The 24,714-nt window shown below is 40.6% G+C and overlaps 1 protein-coding gene across 1 annotated transcript in view; it reads left to right on the top strand.

Moving 5' to 3' along the window:
• LOC127445733 (ras-related protein Rab-6B-like) overlaps positions 1-24,714 on the top strand; it is a 149,146-nt gene that overhangs the window by 94,133 nt on the left and 30,299 nt on the right. The gene's annotated exons all lie outside the window — the stretch shown is intronic.

Genomic DNA, 24,714 nt, shown 5'->3' with positions numbered 1-24,714 from the left:
AAGCTGCTTAACAAAGTTGTTTCACTCACCAGAGTGTGAATCAAGGCTGTCAGATTCATTAAAGAGATTCTCAGAAAAACAAGAAGGAAACCTGTACAAAACATTCAGCCTTATTATCACTTTAGAGTTGTAGAATGAAGGAGGGTGGATAATTTGAGAACAAACTCAAAAGGGAAGTGGTGTAAAAATAACACATGGTTCAAAGAAGGTTACCCCTAAAATGATCTCTCCCTGTCTACCCTCTCTTATTTCTGTTTTAAACGCTTTCCTCTTACGCATTAATTGGTAAAAACTGTCAATGCCACTGTTCCACAGAAGCTGCATCTGAAGAAGCAAATAGGGCTAGTTGTGACACAGGGAAGTAGTCACAATGCCAAATAACGCAAATATGTGTGTTTTTCTAGAAGTATGTTGGTTTCAAACACCTAGTTTAAAAGCCTCTTAAATGTGAATACTTTTTGTGTATTCTACCCTCCAAAAAACACTCTCAGTATCATATTTGTATGTGTGACGAGGAGGAGGGCGGGCTAATCAGCCAAGGAGAGGGATAAAGCCGAGCCGAGCCAATGTAACACAGTTCAAATGGGCAAGGAGGAGGTGGGAACCGGCTGAACAGTCAAAATAATGTTTAGTGAAAACTTAAAAAGACATGAACACACACAGCTGCTGCGTGTGGCTCTCTCTCTATCCTGAACTGCCGCATCCGGCTCGGCTTTATCCCTCTCCTCGGCTGATTAGCCCGATTGGGGGCCGGCCGTGCGCACTCACGGCCCGGCCCCACCCTCCTCCTTGTCACAGTATGTTAATGGATTAACATGTGAATAGAATACAACTACACTGGTATACATTGAGGCAAAGGTCAACTATAAAATTAAGGTACATTTTATATACAAACATTCAAGGTACATTCAAGTTCAATTCAGCATTTTATTGAGACAGGTTGTCACATGTTTTAGGCCCCATTTCCACCTGGTATTAAGATGCGTTTCGGGTGATCCGATCACATGTGGTCAGCCCTAAATACAGGTCTAAACAGGGTCTAAACCATTTTGTGATCGGATCACAAAAACCACATACGAATGTGGTCAAAAACGCATGTGACAAGACCACATTTGAGGTGCAAACACCAATCTGTCCTGTATGCGTCTTGGCAGCAATGAAACTCCACCCCTCACCTGTCAATCAACCGCAGCACTAAAGCAAGAGTTTAAACTTTGCCGGTTATGAGCAGTTTTAAAAGGAAATAACCGCCCAATCGGAAAATGTAAAAAAGCGGAAACATACACAATCACGAGAGCTTCACGGATCTTCTTTAGTGTGTCTGATATCAACACAGATGATGAACACCAACCTCCTTTAATACAGGTAATCATCTAAAATAAAGGAAAATTCTGCTTGACATGTTTGTGTTTAGATTAAATTTCAACCACATCTGCGAGAAACAGCATGCCATTTTTTTCATGCTTTCTATGTCTTTTCTGACTTTGAAAGTAACAGTAACACACTGGCATAGTGATTGATGTATGTTGTCATCAAACAGAGACCATCCCCTCCAAATCCAAACACAAGTGGTCACAGGAGACACATTTAAACGTCCAAGTGTACACAACCATGTGTCTCACCTGACCACATGTGATCGGAAACGCTTCTTAATACCAGGTGGAAACAGGCCTTAAGTGTGAAACCATGTTAATTGTTCAATCTCGTACACAGCCGACAAAAACAAGCTGCACACTGATTGTCATGGCAGTAGCTAAGGTTAAAGTGGCTGTGGCATGTAAAAACACAGAGCGAGAAGAACTTTAGATTGTGGCAAGGGTGAAGTGCCAGTCGTAAGATACAGTTGAAGTCAGAAGTTTACATACACCATAGCCAAATACATTTAAACTCAGTTTTTCACAATTCCTGACATTTAATCGTGGAAAACATTCCCTGTCTTAGGTCAGTTAGGATCACTACTTTATTTTAAGAATGTGAAATGTCAGAATAATAGTAGAGAGAATGATTTATTTCAACTTTTATTTCTTTCATCACATTCCCAGTGGGTCAGAAGTTTACATACACTTTTTTAGTATTTGGTAGCATTGCCTTTAAATTGTTTAACTTGGGTCAGACGTTTTGGGTAACTTTCCACAAGCTTCTCACAATAAGTAGCTGGAATTTTGGCCCATTCCTCCAGACAGAACTAATGTCAGGTCAGGTTTGTAGGCCTTCTTGCTCACACACGCTTTTTCAGTTCTGCCTACAAATTTTCTATTGGATTGAGGTCAGGGCTTTGTGATGGCCACTCCAATACCTTGACTTTGTTGTCCTTAAGCCATTTTGCCACAACTTTGGAGGTATGCTTGGGGTGAAAAAAAAAGGCATATGGGAAAAAAAAAGCATATGGATGGGGACCATATGTTAAATCAAATTAAATCTGTGTTAAATCACTTTCTTGAATATGAGATTTCAGTGTTAAATGCTTCACCACAGCTAACAGATCAGAAGTACATGTTCTTCAAATTAATTCAGATTTTGTGTGACATGGTCATTTTATGCTTCACTTGCTCACTTCTTTTATTCCTGAGTCCTGAAAGCTCAGAGATAAAACTCTGTCTCTTTTTGTTTCTGTCATTTTCTCACTTTTTTACTGTGTGTTTCCCTGAGGGAGGTCAATGTATGTCCTAATAATAATAAGAACTTCCCTCTGTAGTTTTCATCCTCCATTGCACCTCATGAGCCAAGTTCCCTGTCTGTCACTCACTTGACGTTGTGTCGATGTAGTGACACTAGGGGTCACTCTTGAGAGCCCCAAACACCTCTGATCTTTTTTTAAAAGGCCAATGAGAATTGGTGAGTGGAATTTGCATGCCACTCCCCCGGACATACGGGTATAAAAGGAGCTGGTATGCAACCACTCATTCAGATTTTCTCTTCAGAGCTGAGCGGTTCTATTCATTGAGCTGAATTCATCCGCCAAGTTCATTCACCTCTCTCTGCTGGATCTTACGGCGCATTTCAGCGGCTTCTCCCCCTCTGCATTTGTGGTTTGCAGAAAACTCCCCTGGGCGCTTCGGCAGAACATTTAAAAGAATATATTCTAAAAGAGTATATTTTTTTTCTGAAAGAGCGGCACACACGGAATGTCTTTTTAAAGACACTCTGCAGAGTGCCACCACCTGTCCCGGGTCATTCGTAAGAAAGCAAGCCACCCCAGCGGCTCCCCGCCTCGGGCCTTCTACCTATGGGTACGAGGCCGTGCCGGTTAGCACTGGGGGCGATTTGGGGACCTCAGTGGGACCACCTCCGCTGGGTATCCCCCCACGGACCACCCATTCACCGGCATGCTCGCTTGTCCCGGTCGCGCGCTCGGACAAGATCGCTGGCTCGTCTCAGGGCGAGTTCGACCCCTCGTTCAGAGCCCGGGAAGAGGATGAGTTATCGAGTGCAGCATCGGAGAGTGGGCTCATCCAGTCAGACGCAGAGGCTTCGACTGGGCTTCCTACTTTGGGAATGGTCGTCCAGTCCCAGGCTGATGTGGAAATGACGGACATGCTTTCCCGGGCGGCCGCGAGTGTCAGGCTAGAGTGTAACCCTCCACTCTCCCCGGAACCCTCGTGGCTCGATGATTGGTTCCTGGGCTCGGGGCGCCGCTCACAGCCGCGCCCCGCCCCCGTTCCTTTCTTCCCGGAAGTGCATGAGGAGCTGTCAAGATCGTGGGAGGCACCTTTTACTGCCCGGTTCCGATCTTTCAGCTCCCCCGCTCTCGCTACCTTTGATGGCAGAGCGGCCATGGGGTACTCGGTGATCCCCCAGGTGGATAAGGCGCTTGCGGTGCACTTATGTCTGCAGAGTGCCACCACCTGGCACGGGTGCCCGAAACTCTCGTCCAGGGCCTGTTGGGTTACGTCGTCCCTGACGGCTAAGGCCTACAGTGCTGCTGGACAAGCCACCTCCGCCCTGCACGCCATGGCTCTCCTGCAAGTACACCAAGCCAAGGCGCTAAAAGAACTGCACGAGGGTAGTTCTGACCCGGGATTGATGCAGGAACTGCACTCGGCGACCGACCTCGCTCTCCGGGCGATGAAGATCACGGCGCGGTCTCTTGGGCAGACGATGTCCACCCTCGTGGTCCAGGAGCGCCACCTTTGGCTCAACGTGGTTGAGATGCGAGAAGCTGACAAGGCACAGTTCCTTGATGCCCCCATCTCCCAGGTTGGCCTATTCGGCAACACCATCGAGGACTTTGCCCAACAGTTCTCAGCTCCTGTGGCCCGGCCCCGACATAGAGCCCAAGGAAGGCTTTGAAGCGCCCCTGAGACGGGCGACCCAGGGGCAAGGAGACCTGCTACACTGGAGCTGGTAAGCAGACCACTCCATCCCCCGGTGGAGGGCCGGGAGGAGAATCTTTTGTTTCATTTTCATTTAATTGCGCCAGATGCACAAGAGGCAGCAGTACCCAAAAGTTCAGCAAAAGAGCAGTTTCCTTGTTCCCTGGGTCACTTGTCCGGTGTGCACGGCCGTCGTCACGACCACCGTCCACTGTCTCATCTTTGCAGGTATGGCGCTCCAGTGGCGGTCCCCCCACCCCTGTGCGCCCAGCTGTGGCACAAACACGCCCACACGAGGTTGGGTCCGGTGGACTACGGAGATGAGACTCCTCCTCCCCCCCTTCAGCCAATCTTATGGTGGGCGGCAGGAGCCAGGTAAGTTCTTCGATGTCCCTGGACTCAGCACAGCCACGGGGCTTGGATCCCCTCGACGTGGAACCTCGAGCTCTGCCCCGCCACTCCGCCCCACCTGCCGGTACGTCTGTCGTGATCATTCCCTTGGTCCCCCTCACCCGGAGTTTGGGCGCGTGGCTCGCGCTTTCCATCCCATCTCGATGGCTGGTCCAGACCATCCGATTCGACTACGCGATTCAGTTCGCCAGGCGCCCGCTCAGGTTCAGCGGCGTCCGCTTCACCTCGGTGAAGGGCGAGAACGTCGCTGCCTTGCATGCGGAGATCGCTACCCGGGGCTTCGGGTCAACTGGGAAAAGAGCAAGCTCTCCCCGGTTCAGAGCATCTCTTTTCTCGGTTTGGAGTTGGACTTAGTCTCGTTGACAGTGCGCCTCATGAACGAGCTTGCACAGTCAGTGCTGAACTGTCTGAAGGCGTTCAGACCGAGAACAGTGGTTCCACTGAAACACATTCAGAGGCTCCTGGGGCATATGGCAGCCACCCCGCAGGTTGATACATACGAGACTGCTTCAGCACTGGCTTTGGACTCGAGTCCCAAGATGGGCATGGTGCCGCAGGACACATCGCATGACCATCACACCGGTCTGTCACCACCTCTTCAGCCCTTGGACCGACCTGGCATTTCTACGGGCAGGGGTTCCCCTAAAGCAGGTCTCCAGGTGCATCATGGTTACAACAGACACCTCCAAGACTGGCTGGGGCACCGTATGCAACAGGCACACAGCTGCCGGCTCCTGGAATGGCCTGCGGCTGCGTTGGCACATCAACTGCCTAGAGTTGTTGGCAGTACTGCTCGCCCTGCGGAGGTTTCGGCCGTTGATCCAGGGCAAGCACGTGTTGGTCCGGACGGACAACACAGCGATGGTAGCATACATCAACCGCCAAGGTGGTCTACGTCTCCTCCTCTGGAGTCAGCAGCGCCTCAAGTCGCTACAACACACTCACATCCCGGGCGACCTCAACACTGCAGCGGATGCGCTGTCACGTCAGGTTACCCTCAGAGGAGAGTGGAGACTCCACCCTCAGGTGATCCAGCTGATTTGGAGTCGATTTGGTCGAGCACAGGTAGAACTGTTTGCTTCCTGGGAATCCTCCCACTGCCCGCTTTGGTACGCCCTGACCGAGGCACCTCTCGGTATAGACGCATTGGCACACAGCTGGCCCCCTGGACTATGCAAGTATGCATTTCCCCCAGTGAGCCTACTTGCACAGACCCTGTGCAAGGTCAGGGAGGATGGGGAGCAAGTCATCCTAGTAGCACCCTACTGGCCCACCCAGACATGGTTCTTGGATCTCACACTCCTCACGACAGTCCCCCTGGCGAATTCCCCTAAGGAAGGACCTTCTTTCTCAGGGATGGGGCACCATCTGGCACCCACGACCAGACCTCTAGAATCTCCACATCTGGCCCTTGGATGGGACATGGAGGACTTAAGTGGCCTACCGCCCGCGGTGGTAGACACAATCACTCAGGCTAGGGCTCCCTCTACGAGGCGACTGTATGCCTTGAAGTGGCGTCTGTTCGCTAAGTGGTGTTCTTCCCAACGCGAAGACCCCAGAGATGCGCAGTCGGATCAATGCTTTCCTTCCTGCAAGAGAGGTTGGAGGGGCGGCTGTCCCCCTCCACCTTGAAGGTGTATGTAGCCACTATTTCGGCTCATCACGATGCGGTAGATGGTAAGTACTTGGGGAAGCATGACTTGATCATCAGGTTCCTGAGAGGTGCTAGGAGGTTGAACCCCTCTAGACCGTGCCTCGTCCCCCCATGGGATCTCTCTATAGTCCTTCAGGGTCTACGGGGAGCTTCCTTTGAGCCCTTGAAGTCAGCTGAGCTTAAGGCACTCTCTTTGGAGACTGCCCTCCTGACTGCACTCACTTCCATCAAGAGGGTAGGGGACCTGCAAGCGTTCTCTGTCAGTGAATTGTGCCTGGAGTTCGGTCCGGGTTACTCTCACATGATCCAGAGACCCCGACCATGCTATGTGCCCAAGGTCCCCATGACCCCTTTTAGGGATCAGGTGGTGAACCAGCAAGCGCTGCCCCAGGAGGAGGCAGACCCAGCCTTGGCATTGCTGTGTCCGGTGCGAGCTTTACGCATCTATTTGGATCGCACGCAGAGCTTTAGAAGCTCCGAGCAGCTCTTTGTCTGCTTTGGTGGACAGCGGAAAGGAAGCGCTGTCTCCAAACAGAGGATCGCCCTCTGGGTCATTGACGCCATCACGATGGCATATCAGGCTCAGGACGTGCCACCCCCTGCGGGGTTACGAGCCCACTCTACCAGGAGTGTGGCGGCGTGCTGGGCCCTGGCCAGTGGCACCTCTTTGGCAGACATCTGCAGAGCAGCGGGCTGGGCAGCACCCAACACCTTTGCGAGGTTCTACAATATCTGGGTTGAGCTTGTCTCGTCCCGAGTAGTGGCAGGCACGAGCAGGTAAGTTCCGGGACAACTGGCCAGGTGTACTGCTTGCGCATAGCGCCTTTCCCCTCCCTTGAGGGGAAGACGTGTGCTCTTGACTCCCAGTAGTGTTCACAGACTGTGATCCCTGGATGACTTTCCTCCTTAGCCCTGTGGCAGTCGAGTTTGCGGAGAAACTCGCTGCCGGCTCAGTAAGTGCGCTAATGAGGCCCTGTACTGAGATAGGTGCTCCACATGCGCTGGTTCCCCGAAGGCAACCCCATGTGATATTTTCTGCAAAATCGTTTCCCTGTCGGTAAACTGCGTCTTCCTAGGGCAGGGGCCCCTCTGCCCCCGGTTGCCATGCTTTGTGGAAACTCCTCCCCCTTTAGGTAGGACCTACCATGGGACCTCTCCACATGACATACTTCCGACAAGGCTCGGTAAAGACCATGTGACGTATTTCCACAGTTCAGTTAGTTATGGCATTTTGTATAGGGACCCCTAGTGTCACTACATCGACACAACATCGAGTGAGTGACAGATAGGGAACGTCATGGCCGGGACCTTATCTCGGCTCCTCAGCACAAAACCTGAATGAGTGGTTGTATACCAGCTCCTTTTATACACGTATGTCCGGGGGAGTGGCATGCAAATTTCACTCACCAATTCTCATTGGCCTTTTAAAAAAGATCAGAGGTGTTTGGGGCTCTCAAGAGTGACCCCTAGTGTCACTACATCGACACAACGTCTCGTTCCCTCCATCAGGGAACGGCGGTTACGAAAGTAGCCATGACGTTTTCCATACTAATTTAAATGTACAACTCTTACACTTAGGAAACTTGGAAAGACTGAACATTTATTAGAACTAGAAAAGTTTATTAGAAACAAGAACAGGTACTAGAAGAGAGAGCAATAATTGGTTTGACTGATATTTATAGCCAATATTTACACTTTTCCACTTTGAGTAATCAGATTAGGTTTACCTACAGTATAAAGTTAATCACTTAGATTACATAAAACTTAATTTTAAACTTAAAGTTTCTTAATTGAAGAAACTTAGACAGGTGTATACTGCGAATAATAATGATAATTTGTCATTATATGAATTCTTTGTTGACTATGTGACAATGTACTATATTAGTCTTGAAAAGCAATCTGTTTACCTTCAGATATTAGTGATGAGTAATGACATAGAAGTAGAAATTCAACAATAATGGTTATTATGCATAATATGTTATTGGACACTTAAATATAATGGACAAACCATGTATTTATTAAAACCATGTATCACTTAACTTCCTTGCACCAAGAGCTCTTAAAAGCAATGGTCTTATCAACATAATTGAATTGAAACTGCATAAGGTACTCTGGCTTTGCAGTCAAAGACAGAGTTAAAGAACCTTGGTGTCATTCTAGACTGCGATCTGAATTTTAAGTCTCATATAAATTATGTTACTAAGACCTGTTTATATCATCTTAGAAATATATAATTCGACCCTTTGTTTCACTTGATGAGGCGAAAAAATGTATTGCTTTTATTTATTCTCGCTTTTACTGTTGTAAACCACTTTATACTGGCTTACCTAAGAGTTGTATAGATAGACTGCAACTGGTGCAGAATGCTGCAGCCAGAGTGCTTACAAGATCCAGGAAGAGAGATTACATTACACCAGTTTTAGCTCATTTACATTGGTTACCTGTTAAGTACAGCATTGATTTGAAGGTTATTTTAATGGTTTTTAAAGCACTTAATGCCTTAGCACTGTCATACATTTCCTACCGTTTATCAAATTATGTTCCAATTCTCAGTTTGAGGTCTTCCAATGCAGAATTTCTTACATAATGTAATGTACATTTTTAGAGATCTGATGAATCCGCTTTTAGCCATTATGCAGCAAAAATCTGGAATGCTTTACCAATTGAAATTAGACAAGCACCAAGCATTTACATTTTTAAAAAGCATTTGAAGACAAATCTTTTTAAACTAGCATTTGATTGATCTATTTTGTTTTTTATTCATTATCATTATATTCAATTAGTATGTTTTTATTTTTGTTTTCCCTACATTTCTTTTAATTCATTTTAATATACTGCCTGGCCCCCAAAAAAGTTGCATACTCTAATATTTTGTTGGACCACCTTTAACTTTGATTACAATGTGCATTCGTTGTGGCATTGTTTCGACAACCTTATGCAACGTCACAACATATATTTGTTGTTGAGTTGTATACATTTTTGGTCGAGATCTTGTATTGATGACGGGAGAGTCGAACCACTCCGTAAAGTCTTCTCCAGCACATCCCAAAGACTTTCAATAGGGTTATGGTCAGGTCTCTGTGGTGGCCAGTGCATATGTGTAAATGATTCCTCATGCTCCCTGAACGACTCTTTCACAATTTGAGGGGATTCAAACTGACCCTGAATTGGTGTTCTTATTGGACAGGTAAGCTTACTGCAAAGCATGTGAAATATAGTGCCATGAGGTTTGATCTGTGTAATTTTAGCTAACTTGATCTTGCCTGCTAATATTAACGAATTGCAAGCTACCTTGCTTCATAACTTTCAAATAATTTCAACGATCTTCTCTTTATACTAAAAGTCAGGTATACAGGATCAATTTAAGCAAATATGCTGGTTTCTTGATCGTACAACATATGACATACAAAACATACAATAGTACAACATAACAGTGCAACAGTAAACTGTCTGGTATAGTTCGGTAGTATGTAGCTGTATGTATGTATCAGTATGCTGTGTTAGCTGATAAGTAGTTTTAGTTTAGTCTCAAAGTTTGTTGTAAAACAATCATAACTGTGTAATTTTAATTATGCTACCTCAACTGTCAGCATGATGCTAGAGAATCACGTTCAGTCTCTTTGTATTTTACATCATTGTTTTGGCCGATGCTCGCTCGCTCACGTCCCTATGGAATGTGTGCACGAGTGCGAGCACGAGCAACAGGTAGCTGGCTGCAGTTCACTTAACAGCCACAGGTGTCATTAATAACAAGGGTTTCTGAATCTTACATACGGCACCTTTAAATAAACACAAGGGAGAAAGAAATTCAACCATTTTCATTGATATGCACTTTATATTTATATTTCATACACAATGATACATAGTAGCTTAATAAAAAGTATTATTTATCTTCAAATGTTTTTACCGTGCAAAGCTTCTTCACTGACTTATTTTTGAAACCCCAGTTGAACATTGCATAATACAAAATTATTACTGTGGGACACGTCAGGTTTATTATTATAATATAATGCTGAATTATCATTATTATTCTGATTATTAGATTTGCATTATGCAAAAGAAATATATTTCTGTCCTGTTTACTTAATCTTCACCTAGGGGCTTTTTATTTTGACACAGCATTTTATGAAACACTGTAATCTCCTCCTTTTCTGTTATTCTGTGCCGCATTTATAGATTTGCATAATAACTTGTATCTGTTAATGTTTGGAATTGCGTGAATGCTTGAACCTGCATCACTTTTGTGGATTAATAATCATCACATATGATCAACTTTCCATTTTGATGTCATTTTAATTGTGCATCCCTGAAGGATTGTGAAATTAGTCTAATAATGTGCTCTTTATGAAACGTAATGGCCAAATGAAAGCACACTAAAATCATCGGGATATGGACGATATTGGCCAATTTCACATTGTCAGCAAAATTATCTCGTTTATATCGTTAATATTCGATATATATCACACAGCCCTACTAACAAGCGGCTTTCTTGTGGCCACACAGCTGTTTAGTCCCAATCCTGTAAGTTCTCGTTGCATTGTGCGTATGGAAATGCTCTTAATTTCACTATTAAACATAGCCGTGAGTTCTAATATCGATTATTTACGATGTGACTTCAAGCATTTTAGTGATCTCCGATCACGATCATTCAAGGTTTTTTTTCCGGCCACATCCTTCCATGAAGCTGAGGGTTTATTACTATCCTTCCAGTTTTTCATAATGTGTTGGACAGTTCTTAATCCAATTCCAGTGATTTCACCAATCTCCTTAGTTGTTTTCTTTGCTTGATGTAGGGCAATATATTGCCCCTTCTGAAACACAGTAATATCTTTTCCACAACCACGGAATACTTCTTCCGACATGGTTGTTTAAAAATGAGAAGCTACACACTGCATCAGTTAGGGTTAAAAGAATTGTTGCCAGCTGAAACATATTAATCACTGCAATAATGATCCAATCATAGACTCTTAAGTATCTGCTTATTTAAATCCAAAAAGCGATTTAAAAAAAAACAAAAAAAATTTGTTTGCCAGGCAGTGTATTATATCTTTCATTTTAATTGCCATGACTTGTTTTACTTTGTCTGAAATGTTGAATTCTATGTTTTTTATACTTCCAAGTGCAAAGCACTTTGAGCTGCATTTTATGTATAAATACAACAAACATTCAAAGCAAAAACAGGGCACAGCAAAACATTAAATTGTAGTTTGCCACTATCTTTTAGTTTACAAAGAAATATTCAAATAAAATAAAAAATCATATTATTTCTCGCCTTGGCTAATTTATTTATCTTTATTTTTATGACTATTTTCTCATATTTTTCATGGCACAGAAGCGCTCTGCTGCCAAAGTGAAATGAACATCTGCCTGGTGACCTCCTCCTGAAGGCGGCTACGCAAGGCTGTTTTAATGCAATTCTTCAGTGAGAAGCCTCTCTCTGTGGGCACCATAGAGACGGGAATGACGCAGGCTACTTTGGCCATTGTGGCGCACTCGGGATACAACTCATTGTAGTCACAGATCAGGACTTTACAAGCTGTCAGGAAAGTTAAACCTCCAGAGACCCAGCCAGGGACCTTATTTATGTGTGCAATTGCATAATTTGAACATACTCTATCTAACGTATGCCTGCTTCATATTAATATTTTCACTGGACATTGTGTCCGGCAATTTTTTTATTTATCGGACGTTGGGACGCTTTAACGGTATGTACCGGCTAACAAAACCCTGGTTTAATGATATATTTCTGTTCATTGGGTCAGACAGTATACATGGCTCTTTGTTTTGTTTTTAACCCTTTCATATGTACCGTCACACGTGTGACAGTTAATAACTGGGCCCCGCAGAGTACAGCCACACATATGTGTTTCTGCAACAGCCAGTTACATTACAAGCTGCCAGATTCAAATCGGCTTTTGCGCAGACACAGGCTGTGCTGGTCAAGGGTCTGTAATTTATATTAACTCAAACAGATACTCATACAGTCTTTTAAATAAGTTTATTTTATATACATACATCCAACTCATCACCAAAGTACCACGATAAAAAGTTTACAGCTTATATATATGCACAGCCATCATATCTAAACGTGATCTTCCCATACACGTGGCCATGTCTACTTATTAGGTGCAGATGCGGTTTTCATTCACACAAACAACAACTCAAACAGTCTTTTCAGGCATAAAATATGTTTGTTTTCTGAAACAGACAGCCAAACTATCACAAAAGCACCACGATAACATTTTAAAACCTGTATACTCACAGTGAAAACATGCTGATCGAGCGTGATTATCCGATGCACGCAGCCAAGTCTGTTTACATTAGTGCTTGTCCACACACACACACACACACACACACACACACACACACACACAATCTCTGAGTGCATAGGCAAACCAGACTGCTAATATTATTTGTTTATTTGTCTTTTTATAGCTATAAAAGCTAAATAAATTAAACAAATACAGTATAGCAGACATAACATGTTTACTATATTATATAGAGTATTTAGTTTTATTTTTTATGACAAGAAATCAAAAATAATAACAAAAAAATACTACTCTACACTCCAACCCCCCTCTACCAGCTGTGCAGTGTCACCTGCAAAAATACCTCACTCCAGGGGGCACTGCAGGGAAATTAAGACCCTACTCATGAAAAGGTTAATGAGTCACCATGGCGATCTATACTGTACGCACGTGATTAAGTATGAGTGCTGTGCAGGGTTTGTTTCCACGACGACTGTGATGGAATGTGGCAGGTGGAGGTGGCTGCAGTGAGAGTAGCAGGCTGATAATGAAGCTGATTAGGTCTGTGCTAACATGACACCCCACTGCTGAGAGAGAGAGAGAGAGAGAGAGAGAGAGATAGAGAGAGACCCGTCACCTCTCGTTATCTCAAAATGGTCTCCATACACCACCATAAATTCACTTTATTATGGTCTGTGTGGTATGTCAGTGTCTATCAAGAATTAGATTAGTGTGGTTCAAAGGTGACATTTCCCTCTATACTTAGGAACTTTTTGTGAAATGTCAGTGTGCCATTTTGTCTTTTCGGTCCACCAATTGTCCAGTCCAATCACAGTCTCTCCTCGCTCTCTAACACAGACTGATACACTGCACAGCCCATTGGCGAGGCACCAAACAACGGAGCCATTTTCTGGGATCATAAAGAACAGCCTTGTTAGCATAAACAGTACATCAACCCCTTCATCTCAACCCCCTCTCTTCCTCTTCTGTATTTGTAATTTCCAGCCTTGTAACTAATTAATCTGGCTGAAAGCAGGAAAAGTGCTGTGACTGGCACTGTCATCAACAAGATTGATCGATTTACATAACACCATGGAGGGTCAATGGAGCCTCATAAAGCTGTGGGTTAAGGCTAGTTCATGGTGTTTGACAAGACTCAGAGTCAGGTTTATTGTAATTTTTAACACATTGGCGAGCAACAAAGAAAATAAAATGTATGTGATTCCTTCAGGAAACTATACTGTGCAGTAGAACCAGCCTGAACCACCATGGGAATTCAAATTGCTTTTTTCAGCAGGGTTGTCTCTCGAAGAAAGGTATGCTACTAGAGGTAGACCGACATATCAGTTTTACCGATTAATTGGTGCCGATAGTTGCATTATTGGCAAAAAATCTATGCCAATAGTTTTTTCCGTGTTCCTCTGTGGCCGGCACTGGAGGAGTCTACAGTTAGAACAATTCTACAGTATAACAGTGACCTCTAGAGGTGAAATAAAAACTATCACTGGCTGACAAAATTCATCCATATTTTTATCCTCACTTCAATGCAAATTTGGTTATTTTGATTAAATGAATCAAGTGTTCTAAATTGAAGTGAGGGCATGAAAAGAAAAATGCGACTATATGGAAATGTGCCCTGTCAGCATATACATTAGCCGCGATTACAATATCGGGCCAAATTAGGGCGTGCTAGTGCGTGCCAGGGCCAGTTGCGTTCCCACTGTCACTTCTGGGGATTCATTGTGCCTCCTCTGGTCTTTCTCTAAGCCAATGGGCAATGTCCTTTGGCCAAACTAGGGCAACCTTTCAATTTCAAAGGTGGAGTTTTGCCGAATTTACCAGGTTGTGCATCCAGCGCACAACGGTACAGGTTTGGAAAAAAAATAAATAAATCCGTTAAAATGGCCAATGGACAAAGCGGTATGTACAATCAAGCTGTTCGCTTCAAAGTCTATGCCCGCTGCTCTGTCCTGTCTGTATTGTCTAAGCATTATTACAGTGTTTTCAGAGTGGTTCTGTGCTCCATAACTACATCTCGTGCTTAGAGTAACAGATGTGCTCCATTCGGTCCCATGTGCTGAGCTCGTAATTTTTGAAGCGCTCCAGATTCACTTTAATTTCACTTTTGCATATTTCCAATTATGTTTGACCATTTCATGTTAATATACAATTAATTCACCCCTGTAACGTCAGCAGGCAGACGAAGATGATGATGTGAAGAACCCAAGTGCAATGTATTTACATAAGTGATAACCAAAAACGTGAATCCAAAACATAACAAACATAAATGGCTTGGCTTGGCTTGGCTTGGCTTGACTTGACTACATTACACAAAACAATACTCGACAAAGGACAATGGCAAACATGAGGGCTTAAATACATGGACATGGTAAGCACATGAAAATGACAACCAATAACAAGACTAAACTAGTAACAAGATAACTAGATACTAAATCATTAACCACTGACACGACAAGACTGATAACGAGATAATCAAACAATGAACCAATGAAAACAAGAAACATCAACAGTGGAAACATATGACTGGATCACATGAGGGAACAGTAAATCTCAAGACATGACTATAAACCAGGAACTAAACTTCCAAAATAAAAGGCATGAACACAAAACATGAACAAAAACACATTTAAACGTGACAACCCCATGGCATTTATATACAGTGGTGGAGATGTTAAAATGAGGAGCACATTATAGTGAGGAGTATATTGCTTAATTTATTTTTATTTTTTTTCGATGGGTGAAGAGGAAAAACGTGGGAAGTAATTTTTCAAAATCCATGGTAATATTAAACAAATGTTTCAGTGTAATACTTTAAAACTAATAATGTACTCAGTGTAATGCATAAAAACCAAAACATCCACTACGTCACCAAAATCCACTATGCCGAGTATTAGATCAACTATGTCGTTGTGCTACAGTCTCAGGTTTTTGGGCAATGCTTCAGAGTAATTGGCCCAATGGTGGGAACGCGGATCAATTTTGGTCTTGCTGCTCGAGGTCCGAGGCTATTGGCCCCGGCTGGCCAGTTAATAGCCCTGGTTCACACTGGCCCGATAGTGGAAAAGCAGCTAATGTGTCTCCAAAATATATTACATATCCTTAATCTTATGATTATACAGTATACAGAATATAGGCTTTAAAAACTTAATGTGTTAAATACTTACATATAGAGCGTTGTAACAGAGCCAAGTCTCCGTCATTTCAAAATTAGAGTCCCAAAATAAGTGTTTATTTCGGGCTTGTTATGCTCCAAATCTTCATTTTTTTTTATGGTTATAGATTTTATTAATTACATATAAGGCATTACATGGGTTGGCGCCTGAATATTTAGCAGAACTTTTAAGACCTTATGAAACAATTAGACCGCTTAAATCTTGTCATGAACTGTTGGCTGTTCCAAGATCCAGATGCAAAACAAAAGGTGATGGAGCATTTGTAGTGAAGGCCCCATGATTATGGAAAAGCCTGCCCTGGGATATTAGGTCTGCTGAATCTGTGACTGTTTTTAAGTCTTGTTAAAAACTAATTTGTATAGACAATATAGACACTATAGACAGTGTTTTACTGTGTGTGTTGCTTTTAGTACTGTGTGAATATTTTGGGTTTTACTATCTGTGTTTTTGATTTTATGTTTTGTGAAGCACTTTGTGCTTAATCGCTAAAATAAAATTATTATTATTGGGATTTTGGTTGCACAGTAAACTGCATCTGGGATTTTATTCATTTTGGATTCTTTTTGTCACTATGTCTTTGCCCATTATAGTAAGGGAAAACTAAGAAAGGTTTTAACATTCTATAAATCGATTTTAAAAACTATCAGCCGATTAATCGGTTATCGCTTTTTCCACCATCTTAGTAATCGGTATTGCAAAATCCACTATTGGTAGACCTCTACATGCTACTGCCTTCATAGTAGTGGTTACTATTGCTGTTATGTGCTATTTACTTCATGTGCACCTCATCACACGGCGGCAGTAGTAATTTATAGCCACGCCCCTCTCTTCGCCAACTGCTTCCATTTTGACTTCCATTGGATTGGTAACGCTGATAGTACGACCAAACTGTCAATGATACAACTGATAGCGAATCCTCTGTCACAGAGTAGCGAGAGTCTGTGTGCACGGGTTATATTTAAAACATTGGGTCAGGATGTTGCCATGGCACCCAGTGTTAAGTCAAGAGTGAACAAACTGTAAGAACATTTGTTGCTAAATGTGACATGAAAGAGTTATTGTTAGTGTATATATACAGGGCCGTAACCACCATAGTCAACGAAGAGGACACCAATATTGGTCCACCAATATTGGTTTTTCAGTAGTTATTACATGTTGCACCCCCAAATCCTAAATGTGTGTTGCATTATTGTCTATATTTGTGTATAAAACAAATCTTTGCCAATAAATATGTATATCGTATAATATCAAAAGATTATTGGTCTATTAGATCTGAAAGATGTATGTGGGTGTAATGCATGTGTTTCTGTCCAAATTAAGTTTGTTCTTTCAGAGGAACAGATGGTGCTGCACTCTTCCAGAGACCCTACTTGATTTTAGCTGAGATTGTATACACTTGGGCCAGTACCAAACAGAAAGAGAGGCATTCAACACAACCTAGTACATCAATCTAAAATGTTAAATGCAATCTTTTTATTATGGACTTGAAAGATGTAAACGTGTTCAGAAAAGTATATGTATAGAAAGGCTGAAGTAGGTGTAAAGAAAGGATAATAAATGAACTATTCCAAGGTTAAGGTGAACCATGTGTACAGTAAGCAGTAAATCTAAGATTTTAAAACTAGGGATGCCACTTTTTCTCTTCCGATTCCGATATCGGAAATCTTAGTATCGGCCGATACCGATCCCAAGCCGATACCAGTGTTGTTTTTGTTTGCGTAATCAGTTTAGAATATCTTTACATTATTGTGTGGAACTAATTGGGTGTACTCTTTAATATGTAAAGAAACACAAAACTACACATTATTTCAATATAAATATATAGCTTATTAAGAAATACTTTATTATTAACTAGTATACTGGATAATGTAGCAGCAAAATTAATAGTAATTCCAGTCTTCAGGTCTTCAGTAGAAAAGAAACCAGTGTTTTATTTATTTATTTATTTTTCCCCAAAACATTTTTCAACTTGCATCTGGACTTTAAAAGATTCAGATCTCTTTTTTGTTCAATTTAGTTGTCAGACATCAGTCCACTTTTCATTCACACAGTTATTTTTTGGAACCCATTCAACTTAAATATTGTTATAAATTGTAAACAAATACTAATAATGACAATAATAATAATAATAATAATAATAATAATACATTGTTATTAATATTATTATTGTTATTGACTTTTAATTTTAAATACAACAGTAATATATTTAAATCGTGCACTTTTTAAACCCTCAGGCTTTTATTTTGACATTCTAAACTCTACAGGAAGTCCTGTATGTATCTGTTTGTAGGCAAGTTCACAGTAGTTTAATTCGCTTCTTATTGAAATTCTGGTAAAATGCACCTCCGGTGCCGTTCTAAATCCATATTATAAGTGAACCGAACTATAGAGCATCTACATCTGAGATGCTGTTCTTGAGTAGTACTCAAATATTGCGCACTGCTGTGAAGGCTAAAAATAGCCGCGAGTGCATCACCAGCCTGTGCGTGAGTTTGTGTCAAAAGAGCAGCACCATTAACTAACGCGCTGGCACTGCGCATACTATATATTTACTTATTAAACACAGCCTTTTGTGATTCACAGAGCTATCGTACGTCTTCAAGTGGCTTTGAATAAAATGCACGAGTCATATGAACTGCTTTAATGCTGTTTTTATGGTTCTTTTATGTCATTTTTGGAGCTTGACGGTAACGAACATGACTAACACACAGTAACTGATTTGGATCTGGCTCGTCGGACCGATACCCGATCCATCTAAAAGCTTCAGTATCGTAACCGATACCGATCCAGGTATCGGATCGGTGCATCCCATCTAAAACTATTATCATTCATAGCAGTGTGTTATTGAATCAGTTATTGAAAAAAGTGAATAGTAGTTCACCCAAAAATGGAAAATCTGTCATTATTTCATCACCCTCATGTCATTCCAAACTCGTTTCTTCTGTAGAACACAAAAGGAGACGTTGTAGTATATTTTGCAGCCTGACTTTTCTATAAAATGGCAGTGGATATTGCCTTATTTTAAATCTTAAAAAAGGACCCTAAAGAAGTCATATACCAAGTTGTCTGAAGGCATACAATAGGTTTTGGTGGGGCGGTGAAGTTCATTAAAACATCACCTTTCAGAACAACATCACGGCTTTGGTACAACATTATGATGACTATTTTTTTCATATTGCTTTTCCTTTAAGCAATATCTGACGAGTAAGAGTGATGTATATCAGTGTACTGAATGCTGCAAATTTGAAGAACATTTATAGCATTTTCTAAAAAAAATAAATAAAATAAAAATACTTTCCTTGCCCCTTGGATACATGTGAGTGTACACAACTTAATTACTATTTTCAAAAAAGTTTTAAAACATATTTTTCAAAGTATTTTTTATTTTTTTTACAAGTATCATTTATTTGAGTCATTAATATCAGGGTTGCTCAGTTTGACCTGAACAAAATTTGCCTCTTCATAAAAATTAATTTGGGTTTTTAATGGCCAATTCTTAAACTATTTCCCCAATCCTAAATATGTGGTTAAAGCTTTACAGAGTACTAATAATAACTGTGGTTACACCACACTGATTTTGATTTGATGGACAAAAGTTTTTTTAAATATGAACAGTATTTTAAAACAGTAATAAAAATAAAAGATTATGCTTTTCCCACTTTTAATGGGACTTTCATTTATTTATTTATTCTTAATGTGTTTTTTACTGTCTCCGGACAGTTACATCACTTAGACATTTTTTACTTTAAGCTCTAGAAGAAAGATATAGCAGAATGACTTAACTTAAAAATGGACAGCATGTTTATCATAGTAGTGGTGTTTTCAAGTAATTGTCTGGTGTGAAATGCATTTTAATCTATTCATGAATAACTTAATAGATGCAGACAAAAAATTAGTATCTCATCATTGACCCATAAACTACAAGTTAATGTAGAATAACTTTTTGACACAACATGGCCAGTTTTGTTTTTGTTTTGTTTTGTTTTTTTGGTCTGTTTTTGCTCCACTAATAACGATAATAGTTCCAAACAAAGCCTAAGCAGGATATTGCATGTCACAAGCAATGCACAGAATGGCAGTCTGTCTGGATCACCACAAACACTGAATGAAATTTGATTTATAATAATGTGGAGCATAACATTGCTGTTATACTAAATATCATCACACTTGCAAAGCCACTTGTCCAATCAGTTTAGAGGATTGAAAATAACTGTTGTAAATGTAATCATGGCAGATATGGACTCAATGACACTGCATGTTAAATTTATGTGTGCTGTATCTGTGAGCTTAAGATAGCGCTGGATAAAACATTTATGACCATTAGATGCAACAGAGAAGGTTTCCTTGTCGTAAAAAAAAGGTAGGAAATTTCGGCAGACATTGTGCGCCATCAGCAGTTCATCTTGTACTACATGTCCTCGGCCCTCTTCTTAATCCCCTCTTTCTTTTTGTGACATGAATTTCAAATATTTAGCTTGTGTCTACTGTGGGACTTCAAAAGCAAATTTGTTAGCCAGAGATGTACTCCAGGGTCAGGTTTGGGGTTCTAGAGTGTGTGGGATGGTTACATTTGTTTTGGTTTCACTTGCCTTTTAGATTTTATGAATAATGGTGTCTGTTACTTAATACATTTTCTGCTGTCATCCTTTAACATGCCTAAGGGTTTCAAGGTTCTTGAGTAAACTAAATGAATTAAGTTATTTAATTCTTAAACTATTTCCCCAATCCTAAATATGTGGTTAAAGCTTTTCATAGTATTAATAATTATTTTCTCCTCACTAACCCAAAATGCTCCACTTTTTAACCCCGTCATATTTAGTTTGAAGTTTGTTTAAATTTACCTGTAATCTAAAAAGTTAAGTAAATTCTGGTAGTAGTCTGTCACTATTGTAATAAATCACACATTAACAAGCACAAAGACATGAAGCATTTTAGAAGAAACTAAACACTAATACAATAAAAACATATTATTTTAATTTCAATTAAAGCACTTTAGGTAGAGCTTAATTTTTAACTCATTAAAACTTTATGAGGATGAAGATTGGACATGCAAATTGGCTGATATTGTAATGAAAAACAAACATTTTGAAATTAAAATCCTTTTCAACTCTGCGGACATGCCGACAGGTCCAAAAGGGGGCGCTATGTCGCAAAAAAAGTTAAAGTTTACAATGTTCAAGTCTACGAATGCATAAGTATATAGGGTATCGTTTTAAAGCTTAGAAGCTTTAAAAGCTATGAGCTTTTCGTTGATAGCCATCACTTCTGCATTTATGTTACACAAAATAAAAAAAAGGCCTTAAAATATTCGCGTTGCAAATCAGCGCCACCTAGAGGTCATGTGATAGAAATATAAATATGAATATAAAGTCTTTCACATAGCAATTAAATAGACAAATCATATATCAAATAAAAGCTCTCATTCTCAGGAGTGTGACTGTACAGTTTATTTTGTTGCTCTAATATCACAGTTTAAAAGAATCACAAAGTGAAATATTATATTTTTAAAACATTAAATACAAACGTCTCTTTTATTTGGTGATCACTGCTGCTGTAAGCCCCAAGTAGCTAAAAAAAATCTATATCTGATTTTTCTTTAGACAGTTAAAAAAAAAAAAAATTGCCATTTTTACTTGTCTGTGAGCTTGCTTGGCTGAATAATCCAGTGTTATATCTTAGATGTCCAGAACAAAATATGCGGTCCAGCAGGAAAAGCATGCTAAACAAATCATGGGGAATATATGTTATCGACTATTGATGATACAGTTTTATACATCATCCCAAAAGGGAGGATCTCAGATGACACCGAGATTGAGCTTCTAAAGTCTAAATGAGATTTTTGGCAATTAGTCAACAGTATGTGTAAATGGTGAGCTTTTAAATTTGAGTGTGAAAAATTATAAGCAGCAGCCCAAAAATTCCCCAGAGTTGAAGAGGTTGATGTTTTTTCTTTGCATTTTACCATATACTGTACAGCGTTAAATCCATCAAACATGTGACTTAGTTCAGTATCATGGTAATTATATCAATAGAATTGTTAAGTATTTGGTGACACAAATGGCACCAGGTTCTGAGAATAAGTCATGCACACTGAGTTGCAGTGGGCCATGAATGTGATTCGGGAGTTGAATAAACTCATGTAGTGCCTCCAAGCTCTTGTCTGTGGAGAGAACAAAAGAGTTTGGATGGCTACATCATGGCAGTCCCAGCAGACAGAACTCAGTGCTTTAAATTCAGCACGTCTTATTCCCTTCTCACTGCTTTTGAGATACAGCTAGTCTCCTCTCATCTCTTTTGCTCTTCGGTCTACTAATTTCTTTGAAATCTTTGTCTCCCAGCCACCTCACAAACTCTGTCACACTCACATAAACAAGCTCCATAGGCACAAACTTGGATTAATGTCACAAATGTGCCATGCAAATGGGCCTTTCCTTTTGTGCAATTAATCAGTTTCAACATCAATTAATTAGTTTAAAGAGATGATGGGAGAGAGTCAGTGACTGATGCTGTTGTCTCAGAGCCTGTGCTGTCTGATGATAATACTTCACCCATAATATGGGACCCACAAAACATTTTATCAACAAAATTTATTTTTTATTATTATTGCTGTTTTCATACATCATGTTTGGCTACTATCAAGGCTGGGTAGTTATGTGAAACTGGTTGCTATTTTGATACTGGCAGAATGATTATTTGTTCAAATATGTAGTCTTGGTTAGTATGGCCTCAATTTCTTGGCCATTATTCTTTGTTTTCATGGAAGCCCTGTTGAAAAGACCAGTTACGCTGCAACGTAAAAAGTGGTAAACTACATTTGTTCCCTTAAGGAGCTATTTCTACCTGATCTAATCCTTAAAAGTTGTTTTGTTGGTGTAACATAATGTATTGAGGCTGATTCATTGATGTTAAATAATACTTTGGTTTGAATCAAACCAGTTAAATTAATATTCCGGGTTCAATACAAGTTAAGCTCAATCGACAGCATTTGTGGCATAATATTGATTAACACAAAACTTAACTTTGACTTGCCCCTCCTTTTCTTTGAATAAAGCATAGATCTGGGTTACAGTGAGGCAATTACAGTACAATGGACGTAAATGGGGTGATCCGTAAACGCTAAAATACTCACTGTTTCAACATTATAGCCACAAGACATAAACAATATGCATGTTAGCCTGATTTTAGTGTGATAAAATCACGCGCTAACCTTTTCTGTGTAAAGTTATAGCCAATTTTACAACTTATTTGCCATTGGTGGGTAACAAAATATTTTAGGTTTATTTAGTCAGATTAAATAATATTTTTGACTTAAATAAAACAAGTTAATTTACATGTTACCACATGAAGCATATTTTAGGCTACCTGACAAAACATTTTTAAAAGTGCATTTGTTGTGTTTTAGATGCTGGTGTGCTGGTGTGCTGGTGTGCTGGTGTGCTGGTGTGCTGGTGTGCTCACCAGGCTTATTACATAGATTAACCAACAAGACTCTCTTGGTCAACCAGCTTTACCAGAAAGACCATGCTTGCCAACCAGCTTCAGCAACCCGTGTATACCATCGCTATGCTGGTCTAAGCGGATCTTTTCAGTGTAGAAAATCTGCACGCAGATTTTCCGCATTTCTTTATTTCTTTTATTCTCATTACTTAATGGGGGTGTGGTATTGGATTGAGTCAATCATTTAATTGCCTGTTTTACCTGCTCCACACCCAGGGTTGGGAGGGTTACTTTTAAAATGTATTCCACTACAGAATACATACTGTAAAATGTCATTTGTAACATATTTCATTAGATTATTAATCATAAATAACGTAATCTGAATACTCTGGATTACTTCTTTAGCACTGGCAGATTTTTTTCACTTGTTTTTTGAGGATCTGAAAATCTGTCTTTAGCTACAGTAAAACAAAATACACTCATATTAAAAATATATTCATTGAAAAAGCCTTGTATCTTATGCAGTGTTGCTTCTCCAGTAAATTTATTATGTATTAGTATTAGGATGTATTAGATATTTTTACAGCAAAACACTACAAAAATTCTTACTAAAGAGGAAGATTTTTGCAGTACATCTTTGCCCTAATATCAAATGTCTTAAAAAATTAAATAAAGAAATATAGCATGTATTTTAGATTTACACAAGGTTAACTGTTTCTAAACTTTGAAACCCAAAGAGTGTACACTACGGCTGTGTATCGTTTGGAAGGATGCGTCTTCCATAGATCGCATTTGTCGGCTGCATACGTCATTGAGACATACGTCTCGTTTCATAAAAGCGAGTAGGACACTTCAAATGCAGCCTTCGAATGCAACATTCTTTCACGGGAATTCGGAGGATGCATGAGGTGTATCCTTCATGGGCACTCATAACCCACAATACTTTGCTTCAACGGAAATGTCTAAAAAAAAATGACGCCAATTTGCCCGTAAATATGATGTTCAAACGCAAGGAATGTTAATTCCCAAGTTGAAGTACCTCAGTAGATGGGTGCAGAGTATACAATATGTATAATTATATTATTATATAATTAAAAAAAAGTATTAGACTAAAAGTACACCTGTAAAATCTATTTTCTTTTCTCTTTACATCTTTATAACTCTCCTAAAATGTACCTCATACATTCCCTTCCAGAGGGACTTTGTTCCCTTCTCACTCAAAGCGCTCCCGCTTGTTAAAAAGTGGCGTGCTGTCATAGCAACCATGTTACGTTCCGTTTCCATTTGTCCTACGAAGGCCGTCTTGTTTAAACGAGGCTTGTTTAAAGGAGGACACTCGGTATACTGCAGCCTTCAAAGGACGCGTCCTACCTAGCACGCAGCCTTCCAAACGAGACACAGCCGACATCTCTCTTTATTAAGCTCCCAAAGGTAAAGTTCTTCACTGACATGTTAGA

The sequence above is a fragment of the Myxocyprinus asiaticus genome, chromosome 9, assembly GCF_019703515.2.
Source record: "Myxocyprinus asiaticus isolate MX2 ecotype Aquarium Trade chromosome 9, UBuf_Myxa_2, whole genome shotgun sequence".
NCBI lineage: Eukaryota > Metazoa > Chordata > Actinopteri > Cypriniformes > Catostomidae > Myxocyprinus > Myxocyprinus asiaticus.
This window is presented reverse-complemented; position numbering and strand designations above follow the sequence as displayed.